Here is a 20,000-nt window from a genome sequence, read left to right on the forward strand (position 1 = left end):
CAACTCGACTTGCAATTCGATGCTATGTCCCAAGAGGAGAATGGAGATTCTACCAAGTACGTCTATTTCGCTCGCTACGCAGATGATATACTATTCGGCATTCCTATTGTAGGTGTTGGCGTCATGTCTAAAGTCTTCTTTCGAAGGCTGCAAGAAGTTCTTGACCGTATGTCCAGTAAGCTACGCTTGAAATTAACGTCTATTGTACTGCAACGATGGAGGGCTCCCGTAGTCGAGGAGGGCAAAGATAGGTTTGCAAACCAGATTATTAGCTGTTACATTCAGACACATGAAATGCTAGATGTTATATGCAGCAAGGTCAAAACTGGGCTTTTATTTGTCCCTATAGAAAGATTATTCACCAAGCGCTAGGAAAGCTTTAGCTTTTCCATAGAGTGACAGTCGAGGGGAGCAGGAGAGAGGGAAAGAGGCAAATGAGAAAGAAGAAGGAGCAGGGTCGAGTGAAAGAATTGGTACATTGGGTCCCCCCCACCGAGCGGAGCCAAAGGAAAGTCAAGGGTTGAGGTAATCGCTATGAGTGTTCAGGCTATTCCGCTTATGCTCGCGGATGCGGATAAGAAGCTATCAAAAGGGGATGATAGCAGCCACCCATATGGGCAGCTAGAAAGAGAACGAGGAAATGTGAATCACGATCCTTATTCGGTAGAGGAGTCGGGGGACATTGGTTCGAATCCAATTTGTGAATATCAGAAAGCATTGTTTCTCATTGAACTATATACGATACGCGCGCACGAGGAAGGGATAAATTGATTGCGTTGCAGTCATTTTCCATCAGATTCTTATGGATGTAGTGCAAAGTAAATGTTTCAGTCAAAAGTAAGCTGCCGACTATGATGAATGCCAGCCCGATCTGTAGCTGATCTTTGATCCCGAGCTTGAGCTTCTCTTTGATGTCGGGTGAATTGAATTTCATATATGGAGAAATGTGTCGCTAGTCCAAGTTCGCTATAGAATTGTTTGTCTATCACTTCGGCAACGAAGGTCATTTCTTTAGAAGATCGATACTGGTAGTTGCTTGCGGTGTCTGAACAAGTTTCGAAAAAACTACTGTGTCTGCATTTTCCTAAAGATTGCTGTGAGGCTGATAGTGATATCTTTCCAATAATTGACTCAGCAGGTTCAATTGAGGTATCATTCGATTGAGATTTCGAACCGTGTAGTGGTTAGGATCCTCTTATTGCCGTCAAGGGCTATTTTGGTCGATTCCAGCCAGAGAGTTATGAATAGAAATAGCAGACCTGATTCGAGACAATAGGAAGTTCCCGTTTGCAGATATACATTTCTCAGGTTCAGGCTATTCATGGAGTCGATCACCACCACTTGAGATAGACGATCAACTTCATTAAAGAAGCAGTCATCTCTATACAGGAAGCAACATGTTTTCTATGGTCCTATGAAAAGGTTCCAGTGGGTTTCTCTTGCTGAATGGTGGTAAAACACCAGCTTTCATTCCTCACTGCAAGCTACTCCTTTTGCTGCTTTTTTCTCACTCTCTGGGTCGGTCAAGTGATAAATTGGCGAGATTAGTTAAGGAAACTGGGACTTCTGATTGTTCGCGAGGGATGGCTGAATAACCTACTTTGCTTTCCATTTAGGGTAATAGGATGCCACTACTTGACCTTGCTTGCCCAGACACAAGATAACCTATAGTTTGGGTACTGCCCTTCGTGGTGCTTGCTTTCCTATAATCTGTAAAGCTTTAGCTTTCAGAGAAGAGATTTCAGTATCCGATTGCTTTTCTGACTGGAATTCTCTAGTTCACTTCACTTCTATGCAATGTCATTTCTTGATTCAAAGTACTTATTTTTTGATTGGAATTTCGATCTCTTGGCAACAGGTTTCGCTTCTGCAGAGGACAAATTGAACAAGCTACTTCTCAAGTCCGGGTGGGCTTTTGAATTCAAAGAAGGGAATTCCAGTTCTGATTGTAGTATCTGTGCTCTGTTCATTTCAGTTCAAGATGGGAAAGTATTGCTTGTTTCCTAGAATCCTAAAAGGGGTGCTTGTTTTCCTCGTCCGGTCTCTCCTCTCCCCTTTCTGTCCCAACCTTCATTCCTGCTTTTTCGCCAATTCACTAATTGAAATAGTTCAGATCCAGCACTTATATCCCTCTTATATATATATATATATAGAATCAGGTATCTGCTTTCCATGGTTCCTGATTTTGGTATCTTTCTTGTCTGCACTTGATGAAATCCCTTTCTTTTCTTCTTGGCATACAGATTGGATTCTTGTTGATCCAATCGGAACTCTTGAATTGAGGGGTGTCCGTGAAAGAATCACTGTTTTGATGATATGAATGAAAACAAGAGATTTCATTCTTCATGGCATATTTCAAGACTAGGGTACCTGCATTATAGGTCTAGGACTTGTTGCTTCGGATCAGTTCCCTTTAGAAGCAGTTTTCCTCTTCTTCAATCTCGAATCCCGAAGGAGAGGCTCTAGTTGCCAAGTAAGAAAAGATCTCGGTAGTTCAGTTCATGCATGTGAAAGCTTATCTGCCAAATACAGATGATACTTGCCACTACTTGACCGAAACTGGGACTTGAGGAGGAATGAAATTCTAAGGGAAATCAATCAACTAATTGAAATAGTGATATCGGTATCGGAACTCTAGAGAAGGGCCCGGCCTAAGCGCCCTCTTGAGACTTGGACTCGAAAGAGGGAAAGATTAGTGGGTCAATAACCAAGTTCCCCGATTGGATTCCAGTATCTGATCAAGCCGAAGTAAGCAAGTTTCGGATTCGAGTTTCCTTTTCTGACTTGAATTCAAGTAGGATTCCACATCCACTCGGTATTCTAGCTGTACCAAGTCTTTTTCTTCACTCTTTAGAGGGAAAGTATGCTTTGGATTTGCTCAGTGATACAGGTATGCTTGCCAACCCTGCTGCATTGTCTTGATCTCTCCATGGGATTCGGAACTTGGATCTGGGAAAGGAGGCTTAAGAAGAATATGACTCCATATTAGTAGTAGTATGTTGCACTAGACTCATATGATTAGGAAGCGATAGAAGTTATCGAAAGCTAAAAGGATAGGGGCAAGAAAAGGGTTTGAAAGTTCATTCTCACCCCTACAAAATTTCTTTTCTTCTTGGCGTACAAAATTCTCTGCCTTTAGTCACCCTTAGCACGAACCATCTTCTTTTCGAAGGACGGAGTCGAGACTCCTATCTATTCGTAACACTTGCACGATGAACTATTCGTCCCACTATCTCCCTTTCCATGAGACCTACTATACCCCTTTTCTACCTATACCTGGCTAGACTCGTGTACCTCGATTTATGTACATTCACCTAATTTACTAACGTTATTGCCTGCAATCGAGCAAATACCAATAAGACATTGATCTCTAAGGAGCTGTTACGAAGTGTCGCAGTCGCTGCTAACGGTAGGATTTTCTATCACGTTTTTTTCATTAACGTGCTTGCACCCACTAGTTTACTGCTTGCTTTAGCTTAGCTTTCCCGGAACCATCAACTCTAGCTTTTTGAGCAGGTTTTTACCAATCTGGTATCCGCTGCTAATCCATATTCTCAGATACCCGCTTTCTTTACGACAGTATAGTATCCTGTATGCTGACAAGATCCATGAAGTAAAAAGGAGGGATATGGACTCCATCCTATAAACTCAATATATAGAGGCTACTCCGGAAACAGGAAGAAACCACACTCAGCATACAACACCGACTTGTCTTAGACAGGCTTTTCTAAATACTCAATTAGACTATTATGTACTTGACTTGCTAGGAATTGGATGAAACTATTAATGCATCCCATTATCTATTTCTTCATTCAGCTATGAGAGCTAGAAATTGATAGAATTTATCCATTCTACTTCCTCCACTTCTTTAAAAGCTTCTCCAATCACACTTATTACAATCTCACACACTTCTTCTTCTTCCTGACCTTGAGCGTAGCGCTGAAAATCCAGTATAGATTTCGTGATATATCAGGTATAGTGGTTTGAACCAGCTCATGCTTCAGTCCAAGTGTTAGCCGTACGCCTTCCTTAAAGGGCTTAGTTTAATCAGTAGTGGTCCTATCACGGGTGTCACATTCATTTTGACCTATCCGGGAGACCCTATTTGATTAAGAGATCCATGCGATGCCAGAATCCATCACTAAAGCACCGTATTGAGAAATAGATACCCAGCTGAGGAGTAGATGAGGGGTAGTGAAATCCATCTAACGAATGCCGTGGAAATGCTACTTGTTGAATATCAAAAATATAGGATATCGAAAGGTGATGCGAGCGCTAGCTCATCTTAGAAGTGAGGTGAAAGATTTCTTTGATTTCGCGATCGATCCTATTTTGCTGGTGAGAAAGCAGAAAGGATTGGAAAAAGTACCAACTTCTTGTAATTCTGTATGCCAGCTCCTATCATATGTGCTAAGAGGGCGTTAAGCGGCCTGGGACTCTTATTTATGATCTTGTTTAGGATTGGAAGAGCGGAAAAGCTAAGGTACATCAGCATGGCTTCTATTATCGTCTTTCAAGTACCTACCCTGGTATCACCTATGTAGATTATTGGGGCTTTAGGACGGACTCCAAAGTTGACTGTTGAATCTCAGTATGTATGGCCAAGGCTCACTCATTCAACCCGCGAGAAAAGCGAGTCTTGAATGAAGGAAGAATAGTTGCTGGATCCTGGGTTCGGTATGATTGTTCTTCCAATTCATACTAGCTACGATCTTTCCCTGCTTAGAGGATCTAGCAGTAAGGGACCTACCTATGGCCAGTAAAGAACCCACCTATGGCTGGCTCCTCGGACAGCTTTTGGAGCTTCTGCTTCACCGGTGTAACACAAGTGGTTCCTGGGCTTTAACTAACTAAGTGCTGGCAGTGATTTTAGGTTGGTTTCATGGTTTCTTCATTCTTGTACCCTGTTTTAAGCATATAGCTAGCGTTTCTGGTGAACTTCACTTCACACCTAAAAAATCCCGATTGGAAAGAGAGAAACTTGACACACTATAGTGACAGGCGAGGGCGAGCGAACCCCGTTAGCTACAATTCTATATCTTCTTTTTTAACCCCTTTGATTTGCCTTATCACTACAGCCACGGATTGAGCGAAAGCCGCCCAAATGAAGATCAGATCACGAAATCATTCTAAGATCGATCGAGTTATTCTCTATATCTTTATATAAAATAAGAAGACAGAGAGACTCGGCTTCAAGATGGAGATTGACCATCTACACCTGCTCATTCAATTATTCTATTTCGAGAAATCCGGACTACAATCTTCAGACAGAGGGTCCCTTCGATAAACTACTTGTCTCATTGGGAATACCCTCTTATGGAGAGCTAGATTACGTAGTGGAGTTGCCTTAGCTAAATTAGCAACTTATCGATCTGCTGTAGATTTTCAAATCCACTCTAACCGAACTATGTTAATTATGGAATACCGCCTATCCTTAGAAAATAAGATTGTCCTTGTACTTGCTCTCTCATTCCTGGGAGTCCTTCAAGGGTATCAGATCTTGCTTGAAACAGGTTTTTCTTTCGTGCTTCCCCTAGCGCAGGCAGTAGTTTGATAGCGAGTTCACCTTCCTAGTAACGTTTGCTCATTTCATTCATTCTCATTCAAATCTACTTCTAAGGCATGTGAAGTACCAGTTGTGGACAGATCCCTTGGCAGAGTATCAACTTGAGATTCTTCTTTCACCCTCCAGGAGTTCGGTTCTTTTCTTTCTATATCAGAATACGACGTAGAGGCTGAGCCTGCCGATTGATCAGACTAGCCAACTAAGGGGCCATTCACTTCTATAGAAAAATAGGTGTACTACGCGAAAGCTTCTCTTTATGAAAACCCCTCTGAGTCGTCTATAGCCGCCAAATCCCTTTTGATTCTGTTGTTAGAGGTGCCTTTCAATTTCATTTACCTTGGTACTGCATTTCATAGATACCTTCGCTATTACAGTAACACAATTCTCCACTGAACCCATTGACCTAGGTACCGAGTCTGTTATGCGTACGTCTTTTCGGACTCTTTATTTGTTTGTGGACAACAAAAATGCAAACATGAGAAAAGGGGCTCATTCCATTTTGAACACACCCATCTATCTCATCTGACCTCTCCAAATTCCCGAGTAACGAACCATGGGCTATAGATGGTTGGGACATATCATCATCCGGAGGGAGTCGTCTTAATACCGATGTCTTTCTTTAACCTTTGGGAGGTCGAAGCACTGAACCTATTTCTTTGACCTTGGGACCGATAGATAAGAAGGCAAGGCAGAAGAACCAATTGAATCGCGGAGAATAGGAAGCTCCGGCATGTGAACTTGTCGAACCATTCAACTATACTGTATATCGATTGGCCACATCAACGCATTTCACCTCGAAACTTGTACTTGGAATAGAGCCAGCCTTGAGATCCGCCACATCTTCCTTCAAGTTAGAGAGTTGAGATAGAACAGCTTCGCCTTTGACCGGTTTGTTGCTTTCCTTTATACACAAGCCCCTATTATTAAGGTATGGAGGTTTTTTCTGGAATGACCAAAGAACAAGAGAAGTTCAATGAGGTGCAAACGCAAGAATTAAAGCAACGAGGACAAGTGCTAGGATAGGATCCCGAAGGATGGCATGCCTATTCAACAACGTGCAGAAAGGATGGCTTCACGCAAGAATCTTGATGAACCAGGTATGTCTTCTACTAACAAATATGCTATTTGCAATTCCATTGATTCTGCTAGTCTAGTAAAATCTGCTGTAGATAGTGGTCTAGTGTTGGGCAGTACACAGGAGGAAATTGACAGGTCTATAAATTCTATTAAAGCAAGAGAACTTGCTCAAGCATTGCTTTATGAAGCTGCTCAGAAAAAGAAGTTAGCTGCTCATGAGAAGGAGCAGTCTTCCAGTGTCGAGTTAAGCTCTGATTCAGAGAATGAGGATATTACTCAGATTATTGAAGAGTTAGATAATCACAGTACTTGTATACCAGTTGGTGACAAGAACACTACGAGCAGAGCTAAGAGGAGGCATAACAAGAAAACAGATACCGCCATGAAGACACTAATCTTGAATGTGAGGGGCCTGGCCAGGTAGAAGGGGGCAACCTTCTGAAGTGATAGAGTGGGTGGACATAGTTTGTGTGCAAGAAACTAAGAGAGAACAGTTCTCAGATAAAGAGTTAATGGCAATTGGTGGCAGAAAGATTTTCAAGTGGTTTTGCAAGCCAGCAAGTGGCAGTAAAGGTGGAATGCTTATTGGAGTCAATCTGGATGTCATGGATGCAGACCTCATTGGGGAGGCTCAATTTCTCCATGGTGTTTGAGTATAGAGGCATTGTGATAATTGTGCTTGGATGGATGTTTATGGTCCAACCAAATTTAAGAGCTATGTTTTTGTCAGAGCTCACTAACTTTATGCAGAGTGTTGATCTACCTTTGCGGGACATGATCAGATTTGCTCATGAAACAATGGCAGAATACATATTAATAGGATGGAAGCTTTTAATGCTTTCATATCTGAAACTGAACTACAGGAACTGAGAAGGGTTGGTGGCCTGGACTAACAAACAAGACAGGCCAATGAGAGAAGTTTTGGATAGAGTTCTGGTTTCTTCAACTTCTGAGGATTTATTTCCTAAGTTTTACTATCCCTCTTGCAAGCTGGGTCAGATCATTGTCCTTTACTTCTAGAAAATGGGGAAGATAGGGGCTGCCACTAAGTTTCGTTTTGAACCATCCGCAAGAAGGGTTTAGAGATATGCTGTTACAGAAATGGCCTACAAGAACTGTTGCAAATGTTCCATTCCAGACTATTGGCAACAAGTGTCTCAGGGCTTCAGGAAGTTCTTGAGAGGGTGGAAGGCAAATGATGCTACTGACAATAGAAGAAGTAAATCCAATCCCTGCTTTAGCCTTGCTGCTTATTCACTGGCAATCCAACCATACCATTCTTGTCTATCAGGATCAGTCTTTCCCTCAAGTCACCTTAACATGCTTCTTTCTTTCCTTCACTATGCAGATACAAAACTAGGTTGCGGACGCATAAAGCCACTGATACTATTGGTCAGAAGTATGATTTGACAAAAACTACTACTTTAGCAGCTATGCGAAATGGAAGTTTCCTTCTTCTTGCTTGTTTGGCCGTCCGAAAGCAGATACAGATATCGGGGAGAAAGAAGCTCTCTGAGCGATGGATACCGATCGATCTCGGTTATTTTCATTGATCTTGGCCTATCTCCATAGCGCTCACCCAGCGGGAATTCACTCAGCTCTAGGCCGCATCCATCTGGTTGGCATGAGAAAGAAGGCAATTCCTTCCTTGGGTCAGATCTCCGTTCCGGGATGGAAGAAAGAAATGATGGTTTGGATGAGCAATTGGGAAACACACACGGGGTCATGGATGGCTACCTAATGTGAGATGCATGCATTTCGGATAGAATGTCACACTGGCTCTGGAGTGCCCCGGGGCGATAGATATATGGATATATAGAAGGAAGGGAACATCGTCTGCGAGCTCTCTCTCCTAATCCACTTTCTTATTGCAAAGGCTCCAACAGAGCAAAGTTGTACAAAAAGAAGTATGCATATGGTCGGTCCCCTTCAAAAGGCAATGGAAAGCAAGGGTCCCGCTAGCATTGAGGAAGGAAGCGGTGAGACCAGTTCAGCCATAACCTGGAATGAATTTATATAAGCCAGGATCTTGTACCGGGTACGGAGACTCTCTACTGATGCTCCCCTACCCCCCTCTGCCTAGGGTAATAAGTTGGAGTGATAAGCTTAAGCTAATAGCACATAGAGAGCTAATACCATATCCCGCCCGGCTCCGCCTTTAGCTGACCCAGCCCGGACTTCCCCTTCAAGCGTTCAAGAATAAGCATGGGAGTCGAATAGAGATGGCACTTGGAAACTACCGTTGGTATTTCAGGTTTCACATTGTACAGAATGAAATCATCGATAGGGCTCGCCCCGAAGAGAGGATGCCGCGCTTAATAGAAAATTGTTTAGTTTAGCCATTTAGCTTAGCTTAAAATAGATATGTAACATGATGTACTTACACGTGCAACCACTCCGTCTTCTAGACCGGGGTCATAATTGAACCCACAACAAACCTCAGATGATGTGACTTCTCCACCCTCTAGGCAATTAAAAACTGGTCCCATTAGCTCGAATTTACTAATGTTAGAAAGGAAGACGAAGGTGCCAAAACAAAGCATTTGTTTCAAGCGTTGTCGTGTCCTTGAGCTTCAAAGTCTCCAAAATCTTGATCGAGAAGAGTAAGCATTCCCTGGCGAGGAAGAGCTGAAGCATAGGTTTTTGGATCCTAGCGAAGGAGTTTCAAGCACGGATTACGCTTCTAAAGAGCACTATTTGGCTTGGCCCCTTCCTGCCAAAGATTTGAGATAACTAAAGCGACTCGCAGTCAAAACTGGTGGAGCCAACGCCAAAGAGGAAATGTGTAGATAGTAGGTGAGCGCCTAACCCCTTAGCCTTTTGGATCGGAAGATTCATTGGTTTCATCCAAAGGCTTCTGTCTCGTCTTCCTCAAATTGTTGATCGAGGATAAAGACATTGCTAAAGCAGATGCCTACCGAACAGGAGTTCTTGTACCTGCTAGAACGGCATCTGCTCGAACTTTTGTTTCTTAGAAAAGAAAATATGAACTCACAATGTGCAACAGAAATGTACCCATCGGTTGAGAAACCACCATAGTTGGATGATTGCTCGCGCTAGTAAGACAGCTTTGACTCTTCTTGATCGTGATCTGGTGATTGGTCACACCCTCTTTAGAGGTTCTAGGCCCTGCCTATTGAGTCATCTACCACAGAAACAGAGTCTCGTGATGATCCTGGTACAAAAGGTTCGTCAGGCCCGCATTCAGAGACTTCTGCCTCAGACTCATATCCATAAAGATATTCTCTCGCTTTCTAGCTGTACCCTTCTTCACACCCACCACGGAGGTTAGAGATTTCCCGTTATCAACATTGTCCAGGCAGAACTCTATTTTTAGAATGCTCGGGGCCAACCAAACAGTTTGCTACGTCCCTCGAGAAAATCAAAACTTCATTGGAAATTCAGGACCAACTTAGGAAGGCACAGACTCATACTTTGTAAGGTCGAAGTCCACACATAAGAAAATAACTAGTGCCTAGGAATACCCCCTTCTTCATTCATCCATTTAGGTAAGAATGGATCCAGGGAACCTGGCTCGGGAACAGCCCTGAAAAAACACAGTAAGAGAGTCCAATCTCTGAAATATAGCATTTGATCTCCTAAGTAGTAGTAGTAGAAGGATTAGTATCTGACTTGATCCAATAGAGTCAGAACACATAGTAGATCCAGATTCCACACCTTACTGTGGACTGGGGAGAGAGCAGCTCTTCGAAGCTGGGCGTTCTGTGTGATTATGGAGGAACTATAGTACTCGCCCCAAAATGCAAGCCGGGATAGATACTTAAAGAAAGGGGGAGCGGTGGGCCTTCAAAAAGGAGCGAGGGAGTGATGGGCAACCTTTTTCTATATGTTGCTCATGAGCCGCCAAGTACCAGTCTTGCAATAGTACTGGCGTTAAAGGATCGGTCCTTCACTTGCGGACCGTTCACGAGTCGAACTCGCTCTCTTGCCATGCCTTTGACTCACGAACTCGAGTCGGACTCATTCACTGCTGACTTTTTTGAGGATCATTCGTTCTTCACTCTCTTGCTATTACCCGCAGGGAGCGCTGCAACCGACGGTGCATATTATCATATAGAAAGAAGCGAAGCATAGCGATTCGTACTACCAGATAAGTGTCGCTAACCGCTAGGCAATAGAGTCAGCTTACGGGGTGGGGCGCAAGCAAGCGTAGCGAATCACATAGAGTTTCCCCTACCTGCCAGCGCGCAGATAGATAGGGCGGGCGAGCGCAGGGATGGATGTCTGAGCGGTTGAAAGAGTTGGTCTTGAAAACCGAAGTATTGATAGGAATACCGGGGGTTCGAATCCCTCTCCATCCGCGAGGTCATAAGTTCTCTCTTGCCTTATCTATAGATGAGAACGAATCTCCTCGACTCGACTGATATGATGGATGGAATGGGTAGAAGGTTGAGGTTATTGTGTGTTGATTTAGTTAGGACTTTGTCTCCCTTTTGTTATCTTCCGCCCAGGGTGGATGACCTGTGGGAGCTAAGTCGAAGATCTCGGTGTCGTCGTGAGTGGTTGATAAACAACGATTGCAGTTTGATTTAGGGAGTCCCAACCCTGTGAAGCTTAACAGACAAAGAAAACGATAGAGACTTCCGGGTATAGGGTGACGACCTTAATGAATCAAGTATTCAGGTGGCAGAGTTTTGATCTACATAAGCGCTCAAATTCCGGAATACTTATTGCCCCAAAAATATGATCAACCCCAGGTACATTTATTAGGTTTTGATCTGAGGCTATCCTGGTCTGCAGGACCCAACACAAGTATTCATCCTTTCCAATTTGAAAAAGGTGTTTCCGAAAGCTTACCCTCTTCCACACGGATGCTACAGCCGCTATCACTTTTGCAGGAGGGGAATTACAGAGTTCGCCTCTCGACATCTTGTTTGGTAAGCGGAATTTTGACCCAGGCGCCCTAGTGTTCCCTAACCGTTCGGCCAGAGATGTCGGATGCGAGATCTTTAGCTAGTTGTATCAATTTGCCGCAGTGTGCTTAGATACAATGGGCTGGCAGCTGAGGCTTGGCAGGATGGGGGAGTTAATTAAGGTCGAGGGAGCAGGAAAGAGTTTGTTATTCGCTATTGGCTTAGTACGGCCTATACATAATAGGGCCATGACGGTTTTGGCAAGGCCTTGAGCTTCATATATCCCTTTTTTACTCAATCCAGAATACCGAGAAAGTCAGATTGAATCATTTTGTCGACCTTTCCTTTGGATTTATTATCATAGGTAGTGTTCGAGATCGCCTCTGTGCGGTGAACGCTCGAATGTAGCTAACATCAGTTTTGTCCTCGCGTGGTTGAAGGAGATGCTGCTGCTGGATGGAATGCTTCCGGGGCGCCATGATCCTTCTATCAGGAATAGAATAATCGAGGGCTCTGACTGACTGCATCAATCATCACTCAGTGAGCTATTAATTGCCGCCAATAGCGCTTTGCTTGCATGCAAGGCGGCTAATAAAAGCGCCAGGTAGACGCGCGGAGATGCATTTTGAGTACTGGTGGTACTGGACAAGCTCTAGGGGAATAATCTCTTTCTTATTTCTTTCTTATTTCTTTCCCATGACGACTAGGAACGGGCAAATCAAGAATTTCACTTTGAATTCCGGACCTCAACATCCTGCTGCTCATGGTGTTTCACGATCAGTATTGGAAATGAACGGAGAAGTGGTGGAACGTGCGGAACCACATATTGGATCACTCCAGTGCGGCACGAAGCCGTTGACGCTGAGTAGGCTCCTATGCCGCTAGCACGGTGGAGGTTCCGTAGCGCGTCATGAGCACCGGGCAAAGGGACGGTTGAGCAACTCAAGCGAACCGCCCTACCTGACTTTGGATAAAGATAGAAGGGAGAAGGTTGTGAAGGTGGCCTCGTTATCCACACATCTGGTCGGAGGACGGACCTGGGTTTTCACGAACGTAGGCGGGTCCTGGAGTGCCCGTCAAGGGCGCTAGCGCATACCCCGGGGTGATCATCACCACCTGCACCTCACATCTCGGCATAGTGGAACGTGTAACCCGCCTGCTGTCCAAGTCAACCACTGAATTTCCTGTAATTCATAGCGCCTAACAGAACATAGCAGCAAGGGACAACCCACCCATACAGACAGCCTGCGGGGAGGATGGCACTACTGGCAAAGACCGTTTGGCGAAAACGCCGCAGGCGCAAAGCGTGGTGGGCCTGCACCGGGGGAGCATAGGGAGGAAAGGGAGCCCGGACGGTGGAAGAGCCAGGGGAAGCTGGGTCATTTGACGGAAATGGAAGGTCCGAGCGGCTCATTCATTCTGGAAAAAAGAGGGGGGGAGCGAGCCAATGTATCAATGAATAGATACACTCAACGGTATTAAGACAGCGCTGCCTACACGCGAATTTGCTTCCGAGGTCGAGCAGTCTCAATTTCACTACAGGATTTTAGAATGAATGCTGGGCTGGGCCACCTCAAATGGCGTGAGCCGCATGCGGGGAGACCCGCACGTACAGTTTTCAGGGGGATCCGGCCGGCCGGTGCCCACCCGACTAGAGGGACTGAGAAATTAATCGAGTACAAAACTTATCTTCAAGCGTTACCTTATTTTGATCGTTTAGAGGGCGATCGCGGAGTCACTGAATGAAGTCCTCCCTCCCTTTCTTTCGGAGGTGCTGACCCGCTGCGAGGCAGATATGACTAAGTGACATATTGAATATGGCGACGACTACAGCATGTCGTAGAAGGAGATAAGAGGTGGAGCCAACGACCCACTAAGACTCACGTATCTACAACTACATTCCCGAGCGGCAGTCAAACGGAGGCGTGAATGCAAGATGCCAGCGGAATGATCGACCGGACAGAGGCTAGGGCAGCTTTCTTCCCACCGCATCGTTCCTTGTGTGTCGGAGATACAAAGCGAGTGCACCAGAAAAGAAGGGGAACTGAATCGATCTATTCCATGGCGAAGCATCCGAAGCATAACTGCACACTCACACGATCTTTGCCGAGAGATAGGAGCATTCGGTGGAACCGGTGAACTACACTTGCTTCTTGATAGATGTGTGGGACAGAGGGCTCGTGGTACCTGCTGCCCGCCCTTCCTCCGCTTTGATAACCGTGTGAATGCAGAGTGGGTAGAGCAAAAGGGAAGGAGGTCCTCATATGGAGTCGCACACTTGAGCAGTGTGGGAGACTGGAGAATGGGTCGAGTAAACTCCCTTAGGGCCCATTAAATCACAGACGAGGAACTTTTCTTTCTTTTTTTCTTTTTGATTTGAAGGGTATGTTCTCAAAAAAGAAAGGCAGAGGTAAATACTTAGAAGAGGCGGCTCGGTAGGGATGGAATGGTCAATAGTCAAGTCAAGGATGACTTCTTTGTTGGCGAAACGATGGGGGAGAGAAAGCACGCCAGTGATTCTCTGAGCCGGTCTTCATTTCCAATGCCTCGGGAAACAGGTCGAGATAGATGACAGCACCTTTTTATCCTCTTCCTTACCGGGAAGGCGCACTTCTCTTCTTCTTCTGGCCTTCACCTCCTGCCCGGCCCGGAAATAGAACCCGGCCCCCTTTCTGATCCACTCATTTCTGCAAGCAGGCGGGATCCAGAGCTAAGCCCCCCTCCTATTCGAAGCCGGGTGTGGCCTCGCCCTTTTGCTCTTCCTTCGGTTTGGCTCCATGAAGGCGCCGCCTAGACTAGGAGCCCCACTCATATTCAAAAGGCGCCCAGCTTTCAAGACGATGATAATAATTAGTCAACTTTTTCCAATATCATGGAATAGCATGGCCCGGGGCTAAGGTAACTCCAGTGGGAGAGCCGTGTTATGGGTGACCTTATTGCACGGTTCAAAGAGCACTTGTGTATGTGATGCAAGTGAACGTGTATGAAAAAGCTGTCGTAAAGTTTCGTTGTTCATTCCGTCGTTGACCCTATCTATGTTTCTACGATGGCCCAAGAACACGCTCATTCTTCAGCCGTAGAGAGACTTTTGAATTGTGAGGTACCATTACGAGCTCAATATATAAGAGTGTTATTCTATGAAATAACTCGAATTTCAAATCATTCACTTGCTTCAACTACTCATGCTATGGGTGTGGGAGCATCAACTCCGTTCCTTTGGGCTTTTGAGGAGCGGGAGAAATTGTTGGAATTCTATGAAAGAGTCCCGGGAGCCAGGATGCATGCCAGTTTCATACGACCTGGTGGAGTGGCACAAGATTTGCCTCTTGGCTTATGTCGAGATATTGATTCCTCCACACAACAATTTGCTTCTCGTATCGACGAATTAGAAGAGATGTCAACCGGCAACCGTATCTGGAAACACCGATTAGTGGATATTGGTACTGTCACTGCACAACAAGCAAAGGATTGGGGATTCAGTGGTGTAATGTTAAGAGGTCGTGCGACATGAAGACATTGATAGCAATATGGGGGAAGTTCCCATCAGGCAACAACGGTTCTGCCTGACCCTACAAAAGCATGCATATGTTGTCAGTGAAGATTTTGTGTGAAGCCTTGGAGATGACGTACCCGGGGCTAGGGTGAGCTGAGGGGGGACAGCGTAAGTGAGCGAATGTGTGTAAGCCCAGTCAAAGATTCCTATTCTAGGCGGGGTGGGCCATCAACCTTAGAATGGTGTTGGTCCTACGGACCGTGAATGGATTTGCCTCTGGCCTCTGGGCACGTCGGAACCGCATGAGTTCACCGGGGTGGAGCACGGTCCGCCAAAATCGGCATAGGTTAGGTGCTATTGATGGAACATGGTAAGCCCATCTTTCTCCATATGAAAGTGCTGCGGGCACATAGAGATGTGGGTAGAGGAAATCTCAAAAAGCGAAGGCCGAGCTGTAGGTCACGTGACCTGCACCGAAAAGGTGGCTGACTGGGCTTTCTCCTGGATCAAAGCGGATCAGCTCGCCAAATTCGTCGATCGAATCAGGCGCCCCAGAACGTCGAATGAAAGTGGTCTTTCTACAACCCTATTTATATGATTTTTAGGGCCCCTTTCCCCCTATCCCTCCCTTATGTTTAGGAGCGGGATCTGCCCAAGAACGACCTGTGGTGGTACGGAAGGCACGGACTCCGCAAGCGTCCCGCACCAGATCATAAGGAAAGATGCCTCTCGGGGCATCTGAGAATGATTCGAGCTGTATGAAGGGAAACTCCAACGTACAGTTTGTTTTGGGGGGGAAGGAGCCCGACAGGGTCCCCCCACTGACTTGGCCCGGGCCTAAGTGAAAGTGCAAAAGTGAAGTGGTGGGCCTACCCATCCCAACCTGGGGTATGCTGGGATTCGCGAAGAGCAGCACCTTACGATGTTCATGACCAATTGGATCTGGACGTACCAGTAGGTACCAGAGGAGATCGCTATGATCGTTACTGTATCCGTATTGAAGAGATGCGACAAAGTGTTCGGATCATTGTGCAATGTCCTAATCAAATGCCTAGTGGCATGATCAAAGCCGATGATCGTAAGCTATGTCCTCCATCACGATCTCGAATGAAACTATCCATGGAATCGTGCGCCGTGTGAAACGTAGATCATCGCCGTTCTTAACCGAGACTCAGGTTAAGCTCCGTCTCGGAACAGCCGTGGGGTTAGGAGTAAAGCATCCCGAGGTTGGCGCATCTCGTTGGGCGTGGAGAAGCATTGGGAACCCTAATATCTTTCTTCGGAGCAGTTTCTTTTCCCGTCCCCTCGCCCCGGCATAGCGCTTCGCTTCCGGTTCTTCGGAGGAATCAACTGACTTCTCCCTTCTTCATTGATCCGGGGGAAAGGGAACCGTCTACCAGTTGGGAAGCTAGACATCAAGGTTGTGGCTTGATGAGGATAACTAAGCTGACACGCCGGAGTTGGCTGCTGGCACAACAGGGTGGTGCCTTACCGCACCACAGGCGCATGTGCGGTAGCGTTCGTGGTGGTGCTTCAGGATTCCAATGTACTGCGTCCAGGATCAGAACGAGCTTGCCGGCGGACCACTGCCGTCCCATTATTTAGTGAGCTGGAGCGCTGCCATCTTATCCACGGAAAACGCGTCAAGCTATCGCTTCGGGTCGAAGCACTAAAAGAAAAGGACCGGGAAACGCGGCGGCATAGGAACCACGGGAACCCAGGAGGGAGAAAGACGATGTACGGGATACGGGATCCTCGCAGTAGGCTGGACCAAAATCCAGCTGAGAGAGGGTAGCCTTTAGAAGCAACAGGTTGGGAAACCAAGAGAAGGCTTCGCCTTTTCTTGTCTTCTTCCCGGCACAAAAAGAGGGATTAGCTTTATTGACCCCATGAGAAAGCACTAACACCTTCCTCATCGGGGCTCTGCGCACTGGGAAAAGGCTTCCGCGACAGGAAACCGGCTACTAGTTAGGAAGTGAACATAAGGTATCAAGAGGTCCCTCACAGTCAGGTGCAATGCAATTGCCCCCTATTAGTCAAGTACCCCTCTTCCTATTTAGTTTAGGGGTTAAGGCGAGAAATGGCTTGATGAACCCTTCCGTTCACCACGCACCGGCCCCATTCACTTGCAACTCGTAGAGGCTGTAAGTAAATAGTGCCCCACTAAATTCAAAGTGACGGTGGGGTTGAAAGACGAGAGTGCCTACCTCCGCGCCGAGAGTGCCCGCCCTTTCTGTCGAGTAGGCTACTTTTTCCGGAATGCAGTCCGGAATAAGCGTTCCTGTGTATATAGATATCTTCGATGCTGTCATTTCGACATGTCCGCTTCAACCCCTCTTTCACCTCCCAAAAAGCAAAGTTGGCTTGACGAGCGCAGATGAGGAAGCGGGAGCAATAAAACCAAGAATCTCTTTCTTTTCTTTCCAAATACTTTATGAAGTTAAGGGGCAAAGAGAAGCGCTTTCGCTACTGAGAAAGCGAATGGTCAGCGCGAGGGTTCGACGACTTAGCCGAGCATTAGCGACGCGTCATTCTCATAGCGAGGCGCTTCGAGTTAGCGAAGCACTGTAGTAGCGTCGGAGACTATGTGCTATAATGCTGAACTAAGGACGTTCCGCCTTATCTATAGAAGCAGTCGACTGAGTTCTAAACGAATGGGATCCTTGGTGGGTAATGGCTCAATCTATAGATGGAAAGCCTTATGATGGGAAACTACCACGTTAGGTCTGGAGAGAGATGGGACCCGTTATAGTTTAGGGGGAGCAGATTCAAGCTTTTTCTTTCCATAGCCGGCCAAATGACTACCGGATCATCGGTCTACTCTACCTCAATTCACCATTTCGAACTTTATACAGAAGGTTTTTCCGTACCAGCTCCTTCTACCTATACCGCAGTTGAAGCACCTAAAGGTGAATTTGGTGTCTTTCTTGTCAGTAATGGGAGTAATCGTCCCTACCGTTGTAAAATGAGAGCACCTGGCTTTGCCCATTCATAAGGACTCGATTCTATGTCCAAACATCACATGCCAGCAGATGTAGTCACCATCATAGGTACTCAAGATATTGTGTTTGGAGAGGTAGATAGATAGGACGTAGTCTTGCTCGATCAGGACCCTAGCTTTATTGCGAGCCAAAACTGCCTGAAAGAAGCAAAATGGAAAAGGATGCAAAATGCAATGGGATTCCTGATCCAATAAGAAAGCCCAATTCGGAGTTTGTTTGGATCAAATTCCTATGTTATACTATTCCATTCTCGATGATCAATCGATTTGATAGATCAGATATTGTTATTCCAAATATTGATCTGATTCAGTATCATCAGAATGACAAAAGCTGACATAGTTACTAGTGGTTCGAGGAGAAATCCTTTCAATCATCAACGCCCTTTTCTACTAAAACTGCTATTCGTGATACCGGTCAAATCGACTATTCTCATCAACTTTGAGTCTCTTCCCTCTCGCATGACTGTCAAAGTGGAGTTTCTTCTCTATAAGAAGAGCTGGTCTAGAGTGTGATTCGGATCAAAACAAATGGATGAGCCTCGTTTTGCTTCAGCAAGTGTACGCTGCACTAAGGAGTCTAGTCGACTTATCCGAACTTTCCTACCAAGTTCGAGCTCTTGCTCGCTCTATTTCGTGAGCTAAGCTATTTATACCGATATATACTATTGAGTGAGATGGAGAAAGACATTGGTGGTATTCCATAGGGAGATCCTGTGTTGGATGATAAAGAGGGTTTGCCTTTCGAGAAAGGGGCTTGGCTATCTCCGTCTCCATGTTATAGGACGTATCAAATATATCTATCGATCTATACCATATGGTGAGACAACTAACCCCCACACCAATCCAATACTTGCTAGCGCAGGGAATCGATCATCTGTGGATGTTCAGCCAAAGACTCTAGCCCCGGATTCCGATAACTTGTACGATTCTCTCATTATTCAGTGTCCAGATGGAAGGGATGTTTGTTATTCACTTCGGTCAGAAGAGGAATTGACACTCAAAAGCACGCATTTTTTGTTTGCATTCCTATTTGAGAGTGCCCCTCCCTCCTATTTGGTTGGAAGTTTCCTGCTCAAGTTGAGAAAGCAAGGGCTGACCGGACTGCTGCTCACTCTTGTGCTTCAACGGCAGTATTGTCTCCATCTTTCGCCCACCCAGGGGTTAGGGTTATCTTTGGAAAGAATCTCTTGTATCAGCAGATACGAGAATCGGTCGTGCATATTATCATATAGAAATGTGAATCGAGATGAATCTGGATGAGAGTTTGGCTTTCTTTTGGCAAAAGCTGGATTGTTTTCAGCAAACTAGCAATCTGTGGAGATGGCTGATCTGTCCCACCTTGATTGATAGCGATATAGCCACTCTCATTTCAATGCGGCACATTGATACCATCATTCCAATCTTCCTTACGTAAAGGAAATTAAGTAGCTAAGGTCTAGTGGACCTATTTAAACAAGGATATGCTGATCCTTCTCTGTCGACTTTTCCACTATCAACCCCAAAAACCCAACTCTGCCTTACGTAAAGGAAATTAGTACGATTCACTTCTGGATTTGAAATCACTGCTTATACCAGGTATTGGGCATACAAGAACATTCTGTAGTATTAGTAAGAGGAGGAAGGGTTAAGTATCTTTGAACTCGGTGTGAGATATCGCATTATTCGAGCTGGATGCAGTCGCAGTAATGAATCATCAACAAGGGCATTCTAGTGCGTTGTAGATTCTTATCCAAGACTTGTATCATTTGATGATGCCATGTGAATCAAGCAACAGGAGAAGGACCCAATAACGAAAGTTTCGTAAAGGGACTAGAGCAGACTACCATGAGACAAAAGATCTTCTTTCTGAAGAGATTCGATTCGGAACTCTTATATGTCCAAGGTCAATATGGAAATTCTTTCAGAGGTTTTCCCTTACTTTGTCCGTGTCAACAAACAATTTGAAATACCTCGACTTTTTCAGAACAGGTCCGAGTCAAATAGCAATGA

The 20,000-nt window shown here is 45.5% G+C and overlaps 1 non-coding gene and 1 pseudogene across 1 annotated transcript; one reads left to right on the top strand and one right to left on the bottom strand.

Moving 5' to 3' along the window:
* Positions 1-10,878: 10,878 nt before the first annotated feature.
* On the top strand, positions 10,879-10,965 carry TRNAS-UGA (transfer RNA serine (anticodon UGA)). Its single transcript has one exon. It is a non-coding gene; the product is annotated as a tRNA-Ser (tRNA).
* A 2,240-nt stretch (positions 10,966-13,205) lies between these two features.
* The window catches only part of LOC123090061 (NAD(P)H-quinone oxidoreductase chain 4, chloroplastic-like), a 42,046-nt pseudogene continuing 35,251 nt past the window's right edge, over positions 13,206-20,000 (bottom strand).

The sequence above is a fragment of the Triticum aestivum genome, chromosome 4B (genome assembly GCF_018294505.1).
Source record: "Triticum aestivum cultivar Chinese Spring chromosome 4B, IWGSC CS RefSeq v2.1, whole genome shotgun sequence".
In the NCBI taxonomy this organism is placed as follows: domain Eukaryota; kingdom Viridiplantae; phylum Streptophyta; class Magnoliopsida; order Poales; family Poaceae; genus Triticum; species Triticum aestivum.